The following is a 22,492-nucleotide window of genomic DNA, read 5'->3' on the forward strand; positions in this document are numbered from 1 at the left end:
GATACTGATTTTAAAGCATAGGTATTCAAATAAAGCTACATATAAAGCAAATTCTTCGAAGTTTTGGCTGTTTCGAGAGAAGGACTCGGAGAGCTTTGTTGCCGAAAATATTTCATATCTCAGATTTTGCAAAGTCTTAAACATGGCTGCGATTGAGCAGCTCTATAAATTTCAAGAAGTTGAAAAAAATCAGCCATTCAGTTGCAAACCGAAGGTTTATTTAGCCCTTCACCTAGGTTTCAATATTTATACAACTACCTTTTTTCGTAGGAGTGCGCCTTGTTGCATCACATGGTGGTAAATTACATTAGCTGAAGCGGAGCTGCTCTTGTCATATATCAAATTAATGTAAAAACTAGAAACACCGCATTCCATGGTTTAAGACAGCAGCCAGATTACACTCAGCTTACGTCAGAACACGTACACAAATGTATTCGCTCACTGGTAAAAAGGCTCTTTAGCTAAATAAAACTGTAAAAGTAAAATATATTTCTATAAATATAGAAATCTAAGTCAGTGGCTAAATAAAGCTTTGGTTTTGCTACTTGTTGGCTGATCTTTTCAATTTCTTTTTAGTTATTGTTTGAAGAGTACACAGGTTCAAAAACGGGTAGTCTTCTCCAGCTTTATATATTTAACTAATCCGTATTATAGGATGCAACAAAAAAATGGTTGAAATGGCTCTGAGCACTATGGAACGTAACATCTGTGGTCATCATTCCCATAGAACTTAGAACTACTTAAACGTAACTAACCTAAGGACATCACACATATCCATGCCCGAGGCAGGATTCGAACCTGCGACCGTAGCAGTCGCGCGGTTCCGGACTGAGCGCCTAGAACAGCGAGAACAGGATGCAACACTTAATTTAAGTAATAAAGTGTTCATAGCATAAAATAATGTTTCAAATACAGCATTCAAAACAAAGATACCAAAGATCTGATTCAAAAGTATCACATAAACTGGAAAACCCAGAAGACATTGTAAGGGGTCGGCTGCCACCTTACGTATTCAGAAAAATATACCTTTGCTTCTCGTAGGTCGCAGTACGTACTATCGATAGTCGAACGCCCAGTGTGCCAAAGAGTAGTCAGTGTTGAGACACAAAGCAAGTAAGTTGTTGGGTCCTAAGCGAGCAGGCCGGATTTCCGCAGGACGGCCGAACGCGTTTAAAATTGTTTAATGGCTATGTGTGTCACCCAAAGCTGTGGTTCTGACTCCAGCAAATACGTAAATGACGTTAACTGAGTGATTTGTTTGATGTGTTTAAGTGTTCATTTGCGGACCGTGAATTCGTGACAACTGCGCTGGACACCCATGATTTCGACTGTAGTGACGATTGTAAATTCAGTGCCACATGAAGAATATTAGCGTGTGACGACGTTAATAGGCGACCTGTGATGGATTGACTGTAATTACTTTGTCAGACGAAGAGAGTAACAGCCTCATTCATGTTGTTTAGACAAATAAAATAGAATACTAACAAGAAAGTATATACCAATTATTGCTACCTGTTTAGCTTCGTTGAAATTAATGCGAAACAACTCCCATGAAAATATTAACCGATCAGGCATTATCAGTCGCACAGGTCCAAACTATTTTAAACTGTTACGCTATGATCCGCTAGTCAATAACGGTGGGTTTATAGAGAGTGTTTCAACATGGTCAGATATTTGTGTAATTTCATACATGTACACACCATCGGCAGGTAGGTAAATGATTGAAATTGCACAACCACAGAGTGTTATTTGGGTTTAGTGTTGCTACCAGGCTTGTATACTGGGTGAGTCACCTAACGTTACCGCTGGATATATTTCGTAAACCACATCAAATACTGACAAACCGATTCCACCGACCGAACGTGAGGAGAGGGGCTAGTGTAACTGATTAATACAAACCATACAAAAATGCACGGAAGTATGTTTTTTAACACAAAGCTACGTTTTTTTAAATGGAACCACGTTGGTTTTGTTAGCACATCTGAACATATAAACAAATACGTAATCAGTGCCGTTTGTTGCATTGTAAAATGTTAATTACATCCGGAGATATTGTAACCTAAAGTTGACGCTTGAGCACCACTCCTCCGCTGTTCGATCGTGTGTACTGGAGAGCACTGCAACATACATCGCGTTTCTACAGAATGATCTGCCAACGTCGCTCGAAAATGTCCCACTGGAAACGCGTCGACGTATATGGTATCATCATGATGGTGGACCTGCACATTCCGCAATTAACACTAGGCTGACCCCCGACAGGATGTTCGACGGGCGTTTCATAGGACGTGGAGGACGCATAAATTGGCCAGCCCATTCTCCTGATCTTACACCTCTGGACTTGTTTCTGTGGGGTACGTTACAGGAGAATGTGTAACGTTATGTGCCTACAACCCCAGAGGATATGAAACAACGTATTGTGGCAGCCTGCAGCGACATTACACCAGATGTACTGCGGCGTGTACGACATTCATTACGCCAGAGATTGCAATTGTGCGCAGCAAATGATGGCCACGACATTGAACATCTATTGGCCTGACATGTCCGGACACACTCTATTCCACTCCGTAATTGAAAACGGAAACCACGTGGGTACGTGTACCTCACCCCTCATGGTAATGTACATGTGCGTCAGTGAAAAAGACCAATAAAAAGGTGTTAGCATGTGGACGTAATGTGCTGTTCCAGTCTCTTCTGTACCTAAGGTCCATCACCTTTCCCTTTGGATCCCTACGTAATTCGGTGCTCTCCGATACACACGATCGAACAGCGGAGGAGTGGTACTCAAGCGTCAACTTTAGTTTACAATATCTCCGGATATAATTAACATTTTACAATGCAACAAACGGCACTGATTACGTATTTGTTTATATGTTCAGATGTGCTAACAAAACTAACGGGGTTCCATTTTAAAAAACGTAGGTTTGTGTTAAAAAACATACTTCCGTGCATTTTTTTATGGTTTGTATTAATCAATTACACTAGCCCCTCTCCTCACGTTCGGTCTGTGGAATCGGTTCGTCAGTATTTGATGTGGTTTACGAAATATATCCAGCGGTAATGTTAGGTGACTCACCCTGTATAAGATTTGTGAATTGTCAGAACACTTTGATAGTCACGGAGATGCCGCGTATTTGTGTTTGACAGCGTTATCAGCACCTGACGCAATTTGAGGCTGGCGCCATTGTGTGTAACCCTTTGGCTAGCTGGTCGAATCATGCAATGTCTAGGTTTGTGGGGCTTTCCGATGAGACAGTGATCAGATTTTGGACTGCATGGGAACGTGAGGGCAGGCACGCTTATCGTAAAGGTTTCGATGGGTGACGTTTAAGCCACAAGTGAGGGCCACCGTACTGTGCACTAAGCAGTTCGTAACTCCTTCACGTCTGTACCAGCCATGCTCGTAGACTAGCAACAGCCAGACTCGGGGCGCAATAGAAACGGGTACATTTGCTTAGAAACAACCCTCTCGGAGGAACATCCGTAACTGACACTTGTAGCAGCGGCTGAAAATACCGCTTCAATTGTAGGCTTCTTTTCATTTCAAACGCGGCAGGCTTCGAGGTCTTATGTGGCCATCATCAAGTGTTACAACTCTGTGCTGTCATCCCGACCGCCTCGGTGGACGAGTACAGGGCTGGTGTATCACCAGCGAGAGCAGAGCACTCCGCGCTGGTGATATACCGCTGGTGATCGATGCGGTATTTTCAACCTCTGCTACATTTGGAGTGGTGCTGCCATTGGGAAGCATAGAGGTTTCATAAGTGGCGTCACAATGAGCTCAGAGATGAATCGGGGTTCTACACAACTCTGGTGGCGGCATGGAGAGAGATCCCATTCTAATGTCTGTGGGAGTGTCACAGTTATGTTATCCCTGGCGTCAGGGAGCTATCAGGTATGATTTCGGTTCGCGGCTGCAAGTGGTTGAGGGAAATCTGGTGGCAGAACGGTACGTCACTGATATCCTGCGTCCTTACGCATTAACTTTCTTGCGTCAGTACAGCGGTGACACTTTTCTACAGGGCAACGATCGTTCACACATGACACACGTCTCTACAAAGTGTCTGTGTGTGTCGTTGAAGTACTCCCATGACCAGACAGATCCCCACATCTGGCCACGATAGAACTTGTGTGCGACAAGATCAGGGTCAACTTCATTCTCGTACCATTATCCAGAATATCAAGAACAAGTTACAACAGTTGTTAGGCAACTGGCCTTAAGAGAAGATGCAACAGCTTTGCGACACCATTCCCAACCTATTAAGTGTATGTTTGCAGGGGTGCACGTCATACTGATAAGTGGGCTCACACAGCCAAGTTGTCCGTATATCTAACTCGATTTAGTAATGACTGAAATAACTTCGAATATCCTTACAACTCCTTGAGTTTCATTTGGTTGTTCCCTCGTCTTGTGGGTGCTTCAATTCTTATGTCAAATAGTGTACAATAGTACAATCTTTGTTTAAAGTCTTACGCAGTTTAATTAGATACACCTTCAAGATTTCGTGTGGTTCCCCTTTCATCATTATGACAATAGCGTCAACAGACACACAAGTCTAGTTATTATTCATAGGTAGTTCCAAACTGGGCACTCATTGACGAAGTAGCTTCTTTTACTGGTTCAACATAGCGTGTTAAACTATTTAGTTCCTCTAATGTCCTATCATGGCAACAATTGTTGCATGACATAATGCTGAAGTTAAATCAATAATGATCAAATTTACAGATTTGGGAACAGATATTACGGAGAAAAGAATGAATATCTCTGAACCACATCCATTAAGAGATCATTTAGGGTAGTATGCGGCAAAGGTGTGCACTCAACACTTTTCTGTTTTTCCCTTTTGCTTTTCTGATTACGTGACAGTGAAAACTGTACACAGTACACCTAAGATCATACTTTACACGATACCAGAAATTCAAGATTAGTTGCACGATGCTGAAAGTTACATTTAACAAAATGTTACAAGTGAAAGAAACGGATCTTTGCCCCTGGCCTGTGGTAAAGAACCTATTGTTATGAGGCATAATTGCACACGATAAGAAATTATTATAATTATAGCATACTAAAAAAGAATTAAAATTTTTGTCAGGTCCTGCCGCTATTATCTTGTATAATGTTTTACTATATCAAAATCATCGCCAACATCACAATCATCATCATCATTGTCTGTATTATCGTGATCGTATTGAACACCAAAACATTACAGTAACATATCACTAACTCATATACAAAACATTTTAACAAAAGGAAACACATCTTATTATTATTATCATTATTTGGCCTTTTCTTGCGAACATTTTCTGCAGTGTTCCCGGCGTATTCCTGTTTCGTCTTCATTGTAGTTCGATGAGGTAGAAAATTGTATCTTGACTGCAAAGTTTACCAGAGGCTGCAGAAACTGCCATTTGTGCTTTATTGACCGTCGTTATCCTCACGATACTGTTTTTCTCTGGTTGCATCAAATTTAAATTACGACGAACGATGAATGAGCGAGCCCCGTCCTCCCCCGCCACTTTGGTCCTTTATGAAACGGGTGGTTTACGCCATTACTTTCAGCAAACCAGTATGTTAAATGTCACAAATATTTAAACGCAAATCCACAGAGCATAGAATCAAGACTGTACAGCCACCCGACAATTCAGCTTCCTCTGTCTCCGAAGCCTGCTTTAAGTCTTTAAATGTCGTGGAATCATTACACCCAATCCTTTAAACTACATTTCTAATTGAAAATCCATTTTATATTGGCGTATTAGCTTCCTCTAACGTTTCAGAAGACAACGGCGTGGTGGATGATATTCTCTTCTAGCTTCTGTGATTTTAAGTTGAACTATTCTAGTTAATAGTGAATCAGTCAATGCGAAATAATTAACTATATCTGAAGATGCAGTACGTTTGCAGAGTAAACCTACATTTTCCATATTAAAACCGAAGACCGACAAGACAGATGTTTTGGACTAAAGGTACGCATGCGGACATTTACCCCGGGTAGCTCGTATGAGCATCGCTCTGTAGGAGTGATTTATGAACTTCTGTCATCAGCCGCCACAAATGGTAAAATCTGTTAAACTAACTACTAAGCTTGAAAAGTAATTGTTTGGGATTTTCTTATAGCAGACAAGTAGCTATCAATTGCATGGTAGATTCTTAGAATGAAAGCTCCAAAAGGAGAGCTAACTCACCTCATATGTCGACGGCTTCTGTGGTATCACGTGTCGATACCACACCACTGGCAGTGGAATTGAAAGTTTCCGTCTGAAGCCAATAGCGGTTGCACAGGATCTGGTCAATCCAATGGTGATTACCAACTGAGTCATGCATAACTGAGAGAACCCTCGGCCGCCGCAATATATGCCTGTCGGCGCAGGTTACACCCCACTTGCTCGTGGAGCCTCGTGGCTACTACGCCACCGTTCGTGCTTAGTACAGCGAACGTCATTCAAGTTTGAATGTGAACTGGATTCTAATTATTGCTGCATTATCTGCGATGAGTCTCCTTACGCTTGAAGAAATACACTACTGATCATTAAAACTGCTGCACCAAGAAGAAATGCAGATGATAAAGGGCTATTCATTGGACAAATACATTATACTAGAACTGACATGTGATTACATTTTCACGCAATTTGGATGCATAGATCCTGACAAATCAGTACCCAGAACAACTACCTCTTGCCGTAACAACGGCCTTGATACGCCTGGGCATTGAGTCAAACAGAGCTTGGATGGCGTGTACAGGTACAACAACTGCCCATGCAGCTTCAACACGATTTCACAGTTCATCAAGAGTAGTGACTGGCATATTGTGACGAGGCAGTTGCTCGGCCACCATTGGCCAGACGTTTTCAGTTTTTGAGAGATCTGGAGAATGTGCTGGCCAGGGCAGCAGTCGAACATTTTCTGTATCCAGAAAGGCCCGTACAGAACATGCAACATGCTGTCGTGCATTATCCTGCTGAAATGCACATTTTCTCAGGGATCGAATGAACGGTAGAGCCACGGGTCGTAACACATCTGAAATGTAACGTTCACTGTTCAAAGTGCCGTCAATGCGAACAAGAGGTGCCCGAGATGTGTAACCAATGGCATCCCATACCATCGTACCTGGTGATACGCCAGTATGGCGATGACGAATTCACGCTTACAATGTGCGTTCACCGCGATGTCGCCAAACACGGATGCGACCATCTTGATGCTCTAAACATAACCTGGATTCATCCGAAAAATGACGTTTCGCCATTCGTGCACCCAGGAACGTCGTTGAGTACACCATCGCAGCCGCTCCTGTCTGTGATGTAGCGTCAACGGTAACCGCAGCCATGGTCTCCGAGCTGGTAGTCCATGCTGCTGCAAACGTCGTCGAAATGTTCGTGTAGATAGTTGTTGTCTTGCAAACGTCCCCATCTCTTGACTGAGGGATCGAGACGTGGCTGCACGATCCGTTACAGCCATACGGATAAGATGCCTGTCATCTCGACTGCTAGTGATACGAGGCCATTGGAATCCACAACGGAGTTTCGTATTACCCTCCAGAACCCATCACTTCATATTCTTCTAACAGTCATTGGATGTCGACCAATGCCAGCAGCAATGTTGCGTTACGATAAACCGCAATCGCGATAAGCTACAATCCGACCTTTATCAAAGTCGGAAACATGATGGTACGCTTTTCTCCTCCTTACACGAGGCATCACAACAACGTTTCACCGGGCAACGCCGGTCAACTGCTGTTTGCGTATGAGAAATCGGTTGGAAACTTTCCTCATGTCAGCACGTTGTAGGTGTCACCACCGGCGCCAACCTTGTAAGAATGCTCTGAAAAGCTAATCATTTGCATATCACAGCATCGTCTTCCTGTCGGTTAAATTTCGTGTCTGTAGCACATCATCCTCGTGGTGTAGCAATCGTAATGGCCAGTAGTGTACATGTTAAGTAAATCATCTGTTTGTTGTTAAGTTGTTTGATAATCGTTTGTGCTGTTGTCCAGCGATGACATTTGCCGCATCACACTGTACCCCTCGTCTCCTTACCGTTGTGTACGAAGTGGAACAAAACAGCTTCAAAGCACAGACCACTAACTCAACGCATCTGACTCTTTCACCATAAAAGTCTTCAACTGAAGATGCAGGGCTGCCACAGTACGCTCATAAGTTTTCTTACACTAAATTCGGATCTTTTCCCCATGTGCGTTTATGTCCCTGCCTACTTTGTTTGTATACTTAGGAAACGAGGAACGGAGTGTGGTCGCTCAATGCATACAAACTGTGCTTGCATTTCCGAGAATGTTGGTTGAAATCGTAGTTTGGCCATCCAGGTTGATATGCACTATGATTTCGCTAAATCACAACGGGCAAATACAAGGTTGATTCCTCTGAATGGGCACGTTGGCATCCTCTGCCTTCCTTTCCGAATGCGAACGTATCTTCCATCTCAGGTAATCTCTGTGGGACATGAAAAATGCATCTACATCTACATCCACGTGATTACTCTGCTATTCACAATAAAGTGCCTGGCACCTTCATGGTGTGTCTCTTCCGTTCCACTCTTGAAAGGCACGCGGGAAAAACGAGCACTTAAATATTTCCGTTCGAGCCCTAATTTCTCATCTTTTATCGTGATGATCATTTCTCCCTATATAGGCGAGTGCCAACAGAATGTTTTCACTATCGGAGGAGAAAACTGGTGACTGAAATTTCATGAGAAGATCCCATCGCTACGAAAAACGCCTTTGTTTTAATGATTGCCACTCCAAATCACGTATCATGTCTGTGACACTATCTCCACTATTTCGCGATAATACGAAGCGAGCTGCCCTTCTTTGTAGTTCTTCGATGTCATCAGTCAGCCACACCTGATGCGGATCCCACAACGCACAGCAGTACTCTAGGATAGGGCGTGCAAGCGTGGTGTAAACAGTCTCTTTGGTAAAACTGTTGCATCTTCTAAGTGTTCTGCCAATGAATTGCAGTCTTTGGTTTGCTCTACCAACAATATGATTTATGTGATCGTTCCAATTTAGGTTATTGTAATCCTTAAGTATTTAGTTGAATTTGCATCCCTCAGATTTGTTTCACTTACCGCGTAATCGAAATTTAGCTGATTTCTTTTAGTACTCATGTGAATAACTTCGCACTTTTATTTATTCAGGGTCAATTGCCACTTTTCGAACCATACAAATATCTTATCTAAATAATTTTGCAAGTCGTTTTGATCATCTGATAACTTTACAGGACGGTAAATAACAGCATCATCTGCAAACAATCTAAGACGGCTACTCAGATTGTCTCCTGTGTCGTTAATACAGATCAGGAACAATAGACACTTCCTTAAGGAACGCCGGGTAGTACTTCTGTTTTACTCGATGACTTTCCTTCTATTACTACGAACTGTGACCTTCCTGACAGAAAATTACGAATCCAGTCGCACAACTGAGGCCATACTCCGCATCCACGCAGTTTGATTAGAAGACACTTGTGAGGAGCCTTCTGGAAATCTAATAATATGGAATCAATTTGGCATCCCCTGTCAATAGCACTTATTACTTCATGAGTATAAAGAGTTAGTTATGTTTCACAAGAACTATATTTTCAGAATCCGTGCTCACTATATGTCAATAAATCGTTTTCTTCGAGATACTTCATAATGTTCGAATACAGTACACGTTCTAAAACCCTACTGCAAATCGACGTTAGTGATATAGGCCTGTAATTCAGCGGATTACTCCTACTCCCCTTTTTGGATATTGGTGTGACTTGAGCAATTTTCCAGTCTTTAGGTACGCAGTTAAGAATTTGCATGGTATAGATCAGAGTTACGCGGCTATTACTGCGCATTACAACAAGTGTGCCCCTGAATGCTATCGTGACAGAGAGTTTTCCCTGCAGTCTGACAGTCAGCCAGTACTCCCTCGGCGCCTCGATGCAAATGCAAGTGCTGTCAGTCTGCGAATATGAATGCAAAGATCTCACGTTACTAATGGAAGATGACAGACGCGGCTAACGCAAGCAGGTTTCACTGACGTCGCGGAGCGAGTATGGTGAATGAGAGCCTAATTCGTCAGGATGTGGCGTGTTGGAGCTGTGAGGTTCAATTCAGGCGACATCTGAGCGTTTGCTATTGTCGGGACGTTCCCACTACCAAGTAAACCGCGGCTATCGTGAGGGCAGCATATAAAGTGTATGGGTACACCAGTACTAAAAAACTTAAGTGATATGCGAAAGCGTCACACGAAAGAGAAAATCGTGATGATGGAGACTAGTTCTTAGGGAGACTAGTACTTTAGCTAGAGACGATTGAAGATATAGGTCTACCTTTGTTCTTAAAAAGAAGTTAAGACCAAATGTCCACTGGTAGCCCACGATCACTACCACAGAAATACCATACCAGATTTTCAATTAAAGTAACACAATGTGAATATGGTGCTGCTGACTGGGATGCTCGATGCCGTAGCTGAGTACTCAGCGTGGCTGATAGGCATGCCGGGGAGTCAGGTTCGAGTACTGATAGTGCCAGGGATTTTTACTTGTTGGGAGACCTGTTACGGGTGCACGCAACCTCGTGAGGCCGGCTGTGGAGCTGGTCGAACGATTTGTAGCGGTTCTGAAGACAGAAAATCCAATAGCGACCGAGAGAGCTGTGTGGTGACCACATGCCTCTCATACCACATCCTATGTCGCCGTTGGCAGAGGACGACACGGCGGTCTGCCCGGCCCGATTTGCTCGTCTGGAGACAGAACGCGGAACTTTAGCTACTTTATTTTGTTGAGTTGCGTGTCGGCAGCCATTATGCCCTCGTAGATAATTTAAATGGGTGGAAGGAGGGCAAAGTATGTGTCGCCGTAGGAATATCGGCAGGCAAGCAAGAGATTAGTAGGTACAAATGCAGTATGAAAACATACACTGGTGTCCAAAATTAAAGCAACAAAGCGCTATTGCATCGTCCTGCGTTTAATTCACGATATAATCAAACAATCTGTCAACAGATGTCCTTACGATCGTGTTCTACACGGAAGTTGGTATTCCAGTCAACAGACAACCACGCCACCGATGACGTCATGGTACCTATCGAACGGGGTAGTGTTTGCCGCGTAGTTCCACATTCATAGTCGCTGTGTGCACAGACAAATACGGTGCAGTTAAGCACAGAAAAAATGCCTACCAGGCTCTCTGCGGTGGAGGGCCATGGGAGGTATGGAAGCAGGACACTCGCAAAGTGATGTGGCCCGATGGCTTAATGTGAATCGTTCTGTTGTTTTTCGGATGTGGCGAACAGTTCGTAGATACCGAAACTGTATTCTGAAGAACAGCGCAGTATCGACCACGCGCGGCATCAGAAATACCGTTATTTGGTTCTAACCTGCGACCGTAGCGGTCGTGCGGTTCCAGACTGTTGCGCTTCAGTCTGCATACATAAAACTGTGATTACATCACGGCGCAGATTTTAATACATACCACAGTAATTTTGTTCCCGAAGACGGAAAACAACTGTTACAATTGCCCTTACCGCTTGCCCCTCGAGAGTTAAGGAGCCAGTGATCCCGATTATCATTTCCCCCGATTCATACTACTATATACGAATTTTTGTGACTTTCCAGACGACAGGTTCACGATATTAGAATTGCGTGCTGTTATATTTGCCCACCTACGTTGCTTCAGCACAGTCAACAGTGTAAAGCTTGTGGTGCACCGGAATCTTGCGGGTGTGTGACATATGAGACACATACAACAGTGTTTGTGATTTTCCGTGCGACAGTTCAAGGCAACAGTAAATTTTTTCCTGTGCTCGTGAACCTAGACACATTTTCTACAGCAGATTTTACGGGCTTTAACTATGATTTTCAGTGTGGTGGTTGAGGCATTGTAAGTTCTTGCATTATTTCGCGTTTTCTTAATTTAATAAAGGATTTACGATGATTCTCATGGAACACAATGAGTGTACAGAACGTTAAATTACTCCTGCAAAGTATCGCACATACAACCTGAACCCTGAACCGTAGATAACAGATAATCTCTCTTTGCAAAAAAAAATGGTTCAAATGGCTCTGAGCACTATGGGACTCTACTGCTGAGGTCATTAGTCCCCTAGAACTTAGAACTAGTTAAACCTAACTAACCTAAGGACATCACAAACATCCATGCCCGAGGCAGGATTCGAACCTGCGACCGTAGCGGTCTTGCGGTTCCAGACTGCAGCGCCTTTAACCGCACGGCCACTTCGGCCGGCTCTCTCTTTGCACCCCCGGCATTTATGCACGGGTGAAACAAACGATTTGTGTAGTAAACTGTTGTGGACGGTTATTTTCCAGCATTTTGTGAGTAAAGCCGTCCTGACAACATAATACATGTCTTTGTTTATAACGTCAGCAAGGACGTGAATCTCGATGACAGAGCTGCTCTGCATATGACGCGCCAGTTGGATTGACGAGCGATTTATTGCCGCGTCCAACAGCTGTTTCAGTCAATGACAGTCAGCGATGTGGTGACATCCACTGCAGTGAAGGTTTACCCCGAATCAAAGTACTAGCTGTACACTCTAGACACGTGGAAACCCCAGTACCTACATGATATTCCCAGTAATTACAGTGTACACGTACAAAATAACAGCTGTCTTCAGAAATTACGGTTATGCTAAGACCTGATGATTTTTAAAGAATCGAGAAGTTGAAAAGTTGCTTTACCATTAAGAACAAGCTTTCTCACTACTGTTTGTGCCTGTCATATTTTATTCAATATTGCTCAGTAGTTCACGTGGAAAAGTTACTTGAAGTGATGAGAAAGCTCTTGCATAAATAAAGACGATAATGTAACGACTGTCAGTGTTTGCGGCCTAGTACAAAAATAGCTGTGGAATGTTCCACAGTCTTTCAGGTGCACCTTTTCTGTTGTATAATCTACGGTGCCGCTGCGGGAACGGTAAACTATCTTCGCATTCCAAGCAGTTGAGGCGGCTGAAATGAGCATATGAGGAAGTAGTGTATACTGCTGCATAGTGATCGTTAGTACCAACAGGCAGAGAACTGTTGTTACAAGTGTAGAGTTGTGGAGCATGAAATAATGTTCTGTGTGAGAAATAATTTATTACTATGGTACTCAAATCTTAAAATAAAATAAAAAACGTAATGCGTCACTACTTGCTATGTGTGAACTTTAATTTACACCATCGTATGTAAGTGAAGTTGCTACGTGATGAAAACAAATACTAAGAACGTGTAATAATAGAGACCTTGAAAATAATCACTACGGCTTATAATCTGCTATGAGATTTATTAACGCCAATTAGTCTTTATCTTGGCGTTCCTGCCCATATACCGTTTTGCAACTCCTTCCGCATGTCTTAATATCCATCATCGATGCAAGCACATGTAAAAGATGTAGCCGAATGAAACAAACACTCTTCAGTGCTCTACGGTAGGGCTAATTGTTATCTCTGCAAGGAAGTACTGGCTGCTCTCTAAGTTGATGACACATTACCAGGGTCTTTGTTGGTCCGTCATGGGCAGGGACATCGGCTGGTTAAGTGACTGTCATTGTCAATGAAATTCACCAACAGCCGTGTAACTTAAGATGTTATTTAATTTTATTTTGAAGGCTAACAGTTTCGGCATTTTATTATGCCATCTCCAGGCCCCATATGCTTCTCTCCAAATCGCTGGATGTCGTGAATTCAATCGTTACACTAGTGATTCATTCGCAGACTTGATGGCAAACAAGTTGCTATCAAGTATTCGGATGAAACATTAGTGTAACGACTGAATTCACAACCAGATATTTATGGCTCTATATGACATTTTCGTTTGCTTGGAGAGATGCATATTGGGCCTGAGGATGGCATAGTTAAATGCGGAAACTGGTAGCCTTCAAAATAAAATAAAATAAAATAAACTCAAACCTCACATTATACGGCTGTTGGTGAATTTCATTGACATTGGTTATTAAGAGGGTGTCCCGATTCCGGGTGAAGAAGTTTCCCAACAGTGTACACTCCGCTTCGGAGAGAGAGATTCGTTCTGTAAAGTACCAGTAATCTGTGGCTATCCATTCCTCCTCAATGTCATTAATCATTATTAGTGTTGAATCAATCTAATCGTTTTTGTCGTTGTGGTTTTCAGCTCGAAGACTGATTCGATGCAGCTCTCCATGTTATTCTATACTGTGCCAGTCTCTTCATCTCCGAATAATTATTGCATCCTGCTATCTTCTGAATCTTACTGTATTCATCTCTTGGTGTCCCTCTACGATCTTTTACCCTCCCCCCCCCCACCCCCCAAACTTCCCTACAATTGACTAAAGCTAGGTGATCCTTTGAGATATCAGAATGTGCCCTGTCAATCGATACCTTCTTCTATTCAGGTTGTACAGTAAATGTTTCTCTCAGTTCTATTCCGTATCTCCTCATTAGTTCTGTGATCTACCCATATAATCTTTAACAATCTTCTGTAGCATCAAATATCAAAACCTTCTATTCTCTACTTTTCTCAACGGTTTATCAAGCTATTTGACTTCCATACATGGCTACACTCCATATAAATAATTTTTAATAAAGGCATCCTAACAGTTATATCTTTATTCGCTGTTAACAAATTTCAGATCTTCAGAAAGACTTTTCTTGCCATTGCCGGTTAACGGGTTGTATCCTGTCTGCGTCGACCATCATCAGTTATTTTGTTGCCCAACTAGCGAAATTCATCTATTACTCTAAGATTCTCGTTTCCTAATCTAATTCCCTCAGTGTCACCTGATTTATTTCGACTGCATTCCATTACCATTGTTTTGCTTTAGTTCACGACCATTCTACTTCCTTCTAACAAGACACGGTCCATTTCGTTCAGCTGCTGTTCCCAGTACTTTGCTATATCTGATGGTATTACAATGTCATCGGCCACTTCAACTTTTATTTCTTCTCCATACATACCTACTCCTAATTTTTCTTTGGTTTCCTTTACTGTTGCTTAATATACAGACTGTACAACACCGGAGATAGACTACAACACTGTTTCACTCCCCTCTTAATCAATGCATCCCTTTCATGCCCCGCTGCTCTTAAAATATAATAGCACTGTACACAAATCAACAACGCGTTCTGACAGGCGCTACTGTTTTTATCATGTTGTCAAAAATTAACGACTATGGCTAAGGCCCTAACTAACACATTTCGGGCGATAAGATAATAAAATGTAATATGATTACCGCCGCCAGTGGTCTGCTATAATATTAATATTTTAGCAGTGAGCATGGGTTGTTGACAACCTATCGATTAGAGAACTGTATTTCGAACGCGTTGTTGATTTGTGTTACGTACCACTACAATGACTGAACGGTACCTGTTATTTCTGATAAAAAATAACAACGGCTGCCTTTTATCCGAAACACAGATAGTATTAATTTTCTCAATACGTTTTTGCCCAGCCCTGAAAGCCCACCAACGAATATAGAAGTGCTTTTGTGAAGGGTGGAAGTAGGACGAAAGTGATGAAGAGATAATCTCACGAAATACTGTTGGCGCGAGTTAGGCTGTTTACAATAGATTTTTAACTGCTACCAATAAGCAGAAGCAATCCATGAGTATTGAATTTGGAACGCCCTTGCCGCTGAAATAAAATGAATTGTTTTATTGCCCCTTGTTTATGTAAGGTAATTAACATTCAGTTCCCTGGAACTTGGCGTTACGCCAGATTCGGCAACTGTGTTTAATTCCTCACATTCATGACATAAATTCTTAACGCTGTATCTTGCCTTCTGCGCATGTCGAGTAGTTTCTCATATCAGAGAAGTTGCCTTGCATGTATATTTATTTTAAAATAGTAAATGGCTCTGAGCACTATGGGACTCAACTGCTGTGGTCATAAGTCCCCTAGAACTTAGAACTACTTAAACCTAACTAACCTAAGGACAGCACACAACACCCAGCCATCACGAGGCAGAGAAAATCCCTGACCCCGCCGGGAATCGAACCCGGGAACCCGGGCGTGGGAAGCGAGAACGCTACCGCACGACCACGAGATGCGGGCTTTAAAATAGTACTCCTTACAGAACTATAATTGAATAACAGTGCCTTCTCTTTCATTAACAGCCTTCAGCTGATCAGCTCGTCCGTTTCTTTTAATCTGCTTGCGGTTTTGTTAAATCGTTTTCTTGTTGTGGTTGCACACTGATTAATAATTTTATGAGTGTACTGTTCCCCAAATGCAATAAGCCGTCTACTGCGCATTTTTTCCGAAACGGGGATTTTATATAAAATGCACTGCCTTTGGTTCTTGATCACCTCCCGCGAAATTTGTTACCTTGCTTTTGAATTCCTACAGTAATTTAAAAATGGTTTTCTGTTAATCTCTTCATTAAGAACTTTTGTAACAGTGTGTGAAGCAATTATCAATAAAATTCTCTCGATACTCCTGGCAAATAAATTTATACCTGACACTTTCTCTCTAGTCTTCTCCCCTCCCCCCTCCCCCTCCCCCGCCCCCCCCCACGTTCTTATCAACTATTTTCAGCTACAGAAACGAACTTTGAAATTAGGATGATACGATTTTCAGAGCCAGATAGCGGCAACGCATCCCGACTATTTATTTTGTAACAAGCTCCAACCTAATGTGCACTCTAAACACGACCTCTCAGGATAGTTTACGCTCGCAAGTACAAAGAACATGTTTAATCTGAAGCTTTTTAGGGAAACTTCATATAATGGACCCGGTGTAGAACAAACCAACACGATGACTACATCTTTAAGGACAAACAGTGTCTTCCATCTGCACACGTATAAGTCGAAATGCACGCCTCACCTGCTACTCAAACTCTGAAAAACAGAAGTAACTTGATCTTGGTTGAGATCTTGATTAGGTATTATAAACTCGAAATGGATAGAGTTTGTAGCCAACTACTGAACCGAGATGTATATTTATTTTATTTGAACTGACAAAAATGGCAAGAAAACCATTTAGAGACATCCTTTGTATCGATCTATTTGTTATACACTAAACGTATAGCGTTTGTATGCTAGCCATGAAATATATATATGCGTTATCCTTGTGCAACCCCATTACACTCTAAAGTGTGAGGTGAAATATAAGTATAGAAACACGTTAAATGAGGTTCATGCAAATGAAACCTGGTCAGTGCGAATACCTTTGGCTTACACGTAAGGTGGCACCAAGTAACTGCAGATATGGTGCGTCATCTATTGGTAGAGAGAGTGGCGCGTGCCCCCGTTTGATGTTGTATAGCGTCAGTGTGTTTTCACGGCAAAGAGTAGGTGGTCACACAAGTTATCGTCCACTACCGAACTTGCACGCGAGTAAGCAGGAACAGCGAAAATTGATTAGATTTTTGGGGGCGGAAGAGTTGGAGGCCGTGAAATGTATCGACGGATGAAGGCTTTGTACGGTGAGTACAGTCTGACGCATTCAAGTGTTGTGGAATGGCGATTCCTTGAGGGGCGCAAGTCACTGGAAAAAACTGGTTCGAATGGCTCTGAGCATTATGGGGCTCAACATCTGAGGCCATCAGCCCCCATAACTTAGAACTACTTAAACCTAACTAACCTAAGGATATCACACACTTCCATGCCCGAGGCCGGATTCGAACCTGCGACCGTAGCAGTCGCGCGGTCCCGGACTGAAGCGCCTAGAACCGCTCGGCCACAGTGGTCGGCGCAAGTCACTGGAAGACGATGCTCATCTGCTGGCGGCTCATCGTGTCATCACACCAGAAATAGTTGTGGAAGTGAAAGCTTTAGACTTGGACAATCGCAGAATCACCATGGATGGGATCCATCGGTTACTGGGTATTAGCGTGGGCGCCGCCCACACCATAATAAATCAACGTTTGAACTTTCGAAAAATCTGTGCGCAGTGGGTTCCCCACCAACTGACCGCGGAACAGCGCAACATTCGAATTGCGCTGTCTTTGAGTCTTCTGAGAATTTTGGAAATTTGTGGTAAGGTCTTATGGGACCAAACTGCTGACGTCATCAGTTCCTAATCTTACACACTACTCAATCGAAATTAAACTAACTTATGCTAAGGACGACAGACACACCCATGCCCGATGGAGGACTCGAACCGCTGACGGGGGGAGCCGCGCGGACCGTGACAAGGCACCTTAGAGCGCGCGTGAGTCATCAGCAATGTTATCGTGAGGAGGAATACGGCTTTCTGTCGCGTAGTGGCGAAACATGGTATCACCATTCTGAACCGGAAAGCAAGCGTCAGAGCAAGCAGGGGAAACATGCGACTTCACCACCTCCAAAGAAATCAAAGTCCGTGTCCACCAGTTATGGTAAGATCATGACTTCCAACTTTTTTGACCACAAGAGCCCACTGCTTGTCGAGTTGCTGGAACGGGGAACCACCATCAATGCCCAGCGTTATCAAGCCACTTTACAGAACCTTAGACGAGCCATCAAGTCGAAACGCCGAGACATGTAGTCCAATGGCACTATCCTCCTGCATGATAACGCCCGCCCACATATGGCCAATGCGGTTTCGGTGGGAAACGCTGCAACATCCACCGCACAGTCCCTATCTTTCGCCGTGTGACTTTCACGTGATTGAACCTTTAGAACAAGTTATTCGCGGTCATCGATTCGCAACGCTCGACGAAGTGTGTGACTGGGTCCAGGGCTTTATCCGACAGCAACGAGATAGCTTCTTCAGGGATGGAATCTGTTGTGGGTTGGCAGGAAAGCCAACACCGGGTTACAAGAGGAAGCCGAAAGGCACGCGTTTTAGCTCACGCAGGCAGGCGTGAGGTCTGCAATAGGACAAGGAAATTAGAATTTAGAAAAAACGGACGTAGCTGGTGTAATACTTAACTTTAATCCATAAATGGTGAACGCCGGTCTTGACGGTACATTATTACGGTATCAATAGTAACTGGTAATGGCGCCTTGCTAGGTCGTAGCCAATGACGTAGCTGAAGGCTATGCTAACTATCGTCTCGGCAAATGAGAGCGTATTTTGTCAATGGACCATCGCTAGCAAAGTCGGTTGTACAACTGGGGCGAGTGCTAGGAAGTCTCTCTAGACCTGCCGTGTGGTGGCGCTCGGTCTGCAATCACTGATGGTGGCGACACGCGGGTCCGACGTATACTAACGGACCGCGGATAAATGTGCCAACAGTTTCGACGACTATGTACCTGAGTTAATAAAATCGTTATCTTTACCTTACACTAGTGCCTGGGCTTCATTTGAATGCCCCTTATACTTTAATGGGTGGTGAATTTCTGATTTTTTGTTTTTCTGTGTAAAATACGTTTTGTGATTAAAATCATAATAGCAGACCTTTGGTCAGAGACTTTTGCTTAAGGGACCAAATGGAAACAAACTCTATATATCTTTAACCGCAAAACAAAACTGTAATCATTTATCCTGGCCGTTCTGTGGCGTCTTTTTTCGTCTAAGAGAGGCAGTTGTAGTTTCTGTATACCGCAACCTCAGATACTTTTTTTAAATGTGTAAGTGGAACTTTACTGCAGTATTAGATGTGATCATGTGCCATGTGAATAACTATAACTTTTTTATGAATAATTGTATTTCTTTTTTAGAGGGCGTAAAGGAAGGACTGGTGACGAATTGTTCGAGGGTACAAAGACCGAACACATTATGTGTTTTCTCGTTAGCTATCCAATACCACTAAGCAGAAATACCCCGAAATCGAGTTTCCAATCATTTCTTTTCATTATTTACCAATATCTTTTACGTAAATATCTCGTGATGTCAGCAATCAGTTCAACTAATTGATTTATCGTGCGATAACATGATAATTACTTGAATACATAATTTTGATAATATTCATTGCATTTACTTACGTACATCTTTTGCTCCAGTTGGCGTCTTTGAAGTCCCTACTAATCAGTATCTTTTATGTGCGTGACGTATTGGGAAATATTTTCGTAATAGTAACATCTCAGACCTTCTTCTTATCCTGTAAATACTATATGGAAACTAAAACAAAACTCCGTCCAAATAGGCCTTGGAAACCCAACGATACCGACTGGCCGCCGTGTCATCCTCAGCGTACAGGCGTCAGTGGATGCCTATATGGAGGGGGCTTGTGGTCAGCACACCGCTCTCCCGGCCGTATGTCAGTTTGCGAGATCGGAGCCGCTACCTCTCGAACAAGTAGCGGTAGCTCCTCAGTTAGCCACACAAGGGCTGACTGCTCCCCGCTTTCCAGCAGCGCTCGTCCGACCGGATGGTCACACATCCAAGTGCAAGCTCAGCCCGACGGCGCTTAACTTCGATGACCTGACGGGAAGGCCGTAGGTACGCTTCGCAAAATTTTCTTTTCTTTTCAGGAGCTAAAAGTCACACGTCTCTGTGAGCTAAAATGTAAAATAAATATTAACAAATCGTGCACAGCAACCATAAATTTCTCTCTTGCTTCGGTAATATGAGACGCATTCATGTCCGGTAATACAGGGAAGAAACAAAGCTCTGTGGCATTGCTAATAAGTAATCACTTAGTTGCTGTGCGGTCTCCCTCGCGCACGTTTCAGAACTAAGAGGACAGTACTCGTTATTGACCTGTCTTCAACAGACTTCCGTCTGTCTGTGCTTAAGTAAAATAGTCCGTTATTTCAAGGACATCTACGCATGACGATACGGTCGGAGCTCCCTAGTGGTTTTCCAAACACTGGCTACCATTGTCTGACCACCGATGAACTCACGCTGAACCGAACCGAGGGGTTAAAAGTATGGGACCCGTTCAGCAGGTCTAGAGTTCTCATTTGTCTGGAAATAAAGTGCATACCTCAAGAAAAGAGACTGATGTTTCTCAAGGCAGTACAAAGAGTCACTGTCGTAGTAATGTTGTCGTTTTTATCTTCACACGATGTGTTTCAGCTCAATATGTGACAAGGAATATATTATATGCATAACACAACTCAGTATCAATACAAACTCGTGGAGGGAAATGAATTATCTCTTCCACCAAACTCTTAGACTTTGGGTCTAATAGAACTTTCGCTGGACTGAATTTCTGTAGATTTCTGTGTCAAAGCAATTATAATCTTTTGAAAATAGTTTGTATGTATGACCCACGCTCTGTGATTGTGTATACGGTACATTCCCATATTTCAGCCTAAACCAGTCTCATTATGCCACATCATCATCTGCTTCATTAAAACTCACACTAATATCGGTTTTGTCTATCGAAATGCACATCATTATTTAATATTGCAGTCAATTACTGCTTGGTAATTCAATAACCAGTCTAAGCCCATTATTATCTCGGTGCTTAAAATCTGTCACGACGATAAATTCAAGTTCAAATAGTTGCCCTCGAATTTCGAAGTAGGCAAATATTTGATCGAATATAGGTTTGCTACTCTTTCCGGTATCATCGATTATTTTAACTCCGATTTTGGTCATTACTACTACTTCTGGTCTTTCCCTTACCAAATCGAAAATTTATCCGAACATAGAACTTAGCTCTGCCCCGGTATGTATTAAAACGTTCATTTGTAGCCCATGCATATAGACGGGGACTATTATTTGTCTACACTTATCTGTGTCTAGTCCTTGTTTTTCCCATAATAAGTCTTCACTCACATTAAGGTCAATCCAGAAAATCCAGCCCGGCTCTGATGCCGATATCGATTTATCTGGTGGTTTTTTTTTCATTTTCCGTTCGTGGACATATATAATTTCAATCTGCCGTTCCTGAGGTTGCTGAAGCCGCTTTGATCCCAACACTGGAATATTTTTATCAATTTCTTCCGTTAACGAACCTTGTAATGCCAAAAATTCACTAACTGTCAAGTCAGACAAATATTCTTCCTAAGGGTGGCTATCATCTTAAAATGTCTTGGAGAAATGTGCTCCGCTTCTGTTTCTAATTCTTCTCCCGAGCTCACGCAACCCACGTACCTTTCGTCTGACTGTATGACGTCAGCCTTAACCTCGTAGATGTCGTAATCTATGTGTGCGTCAGTTAGTCTTACCCGGTCATCATCGGCAAACTCGTCTTGCCGCTCTCCTGAAATTTCGCCTCGGTTTTCTTTAGGACCAGCGTCATTGGGGTTGGTTACTTCAATTACTGAAACATTTGGACAAGCCTTGCTCTCCAGTACAGAGTTTTCCGTTTCTTCATAAACGCTAATTTCATGCGGCTTAAGAAGCGTCAAATATTGTCCTCTCTCCCCTTTACTACACCTCCCATATAATCCTCTGTAATTGTTCAGTTCGTCGGATGTCTGACCAATGACCTAGCCATACGTCCTCGCGTTCCGCGATGCCCTGCGCGATAATGGAAGTTTTATCCGATATCGGTTCTTTAATTCCACCGGCGAATCACTCTGTACTGGAGCCTGCGGCACCATTGTTGTATTAACAGGGCCACCTCGTTCTCATAGATCGGTAGTCTGTTTTCATCATTATTATGGACATTGATTGCTTTGTCGACTGTCTTTTCAAACTCATGATTGTTACTTTTATAGTGGTGTGAGTTGTTATTACCATGGTTGTGATGATATGGCATGGTGATCATAAAAACTCG

The 22,492-nt window shown here is 42.8% G+C and overlaps 1 protein-coding gene across 1 annotated transcript in view; it reads left to right on the plus strand.

The window, feature by feature from the left end:
• The window catches only part of LOC124622584 (neuropeptides capa receptor-like), a 1,063,621-nt gene that overhangs the window by 99,362 nt on the left and 941,767 nt on the right, over positions 1-22,492 (plus strand). The window lies entirely within an intron of this gene.

This window comes from Schistocerca americana, chromosome 7, assembly GCF_021461395.2.
Source record: "Schistocerca americana isolate TAMUIC-IGC-003095 chromosome 7, iqSchAmer2.1, whole genome shotgun sequence".
NCBI lineage: Eukaryota > Metazoa > Arthropoda > Insecta > Orthoptera > Acrididae > Schistocerca > Schistocerca americana.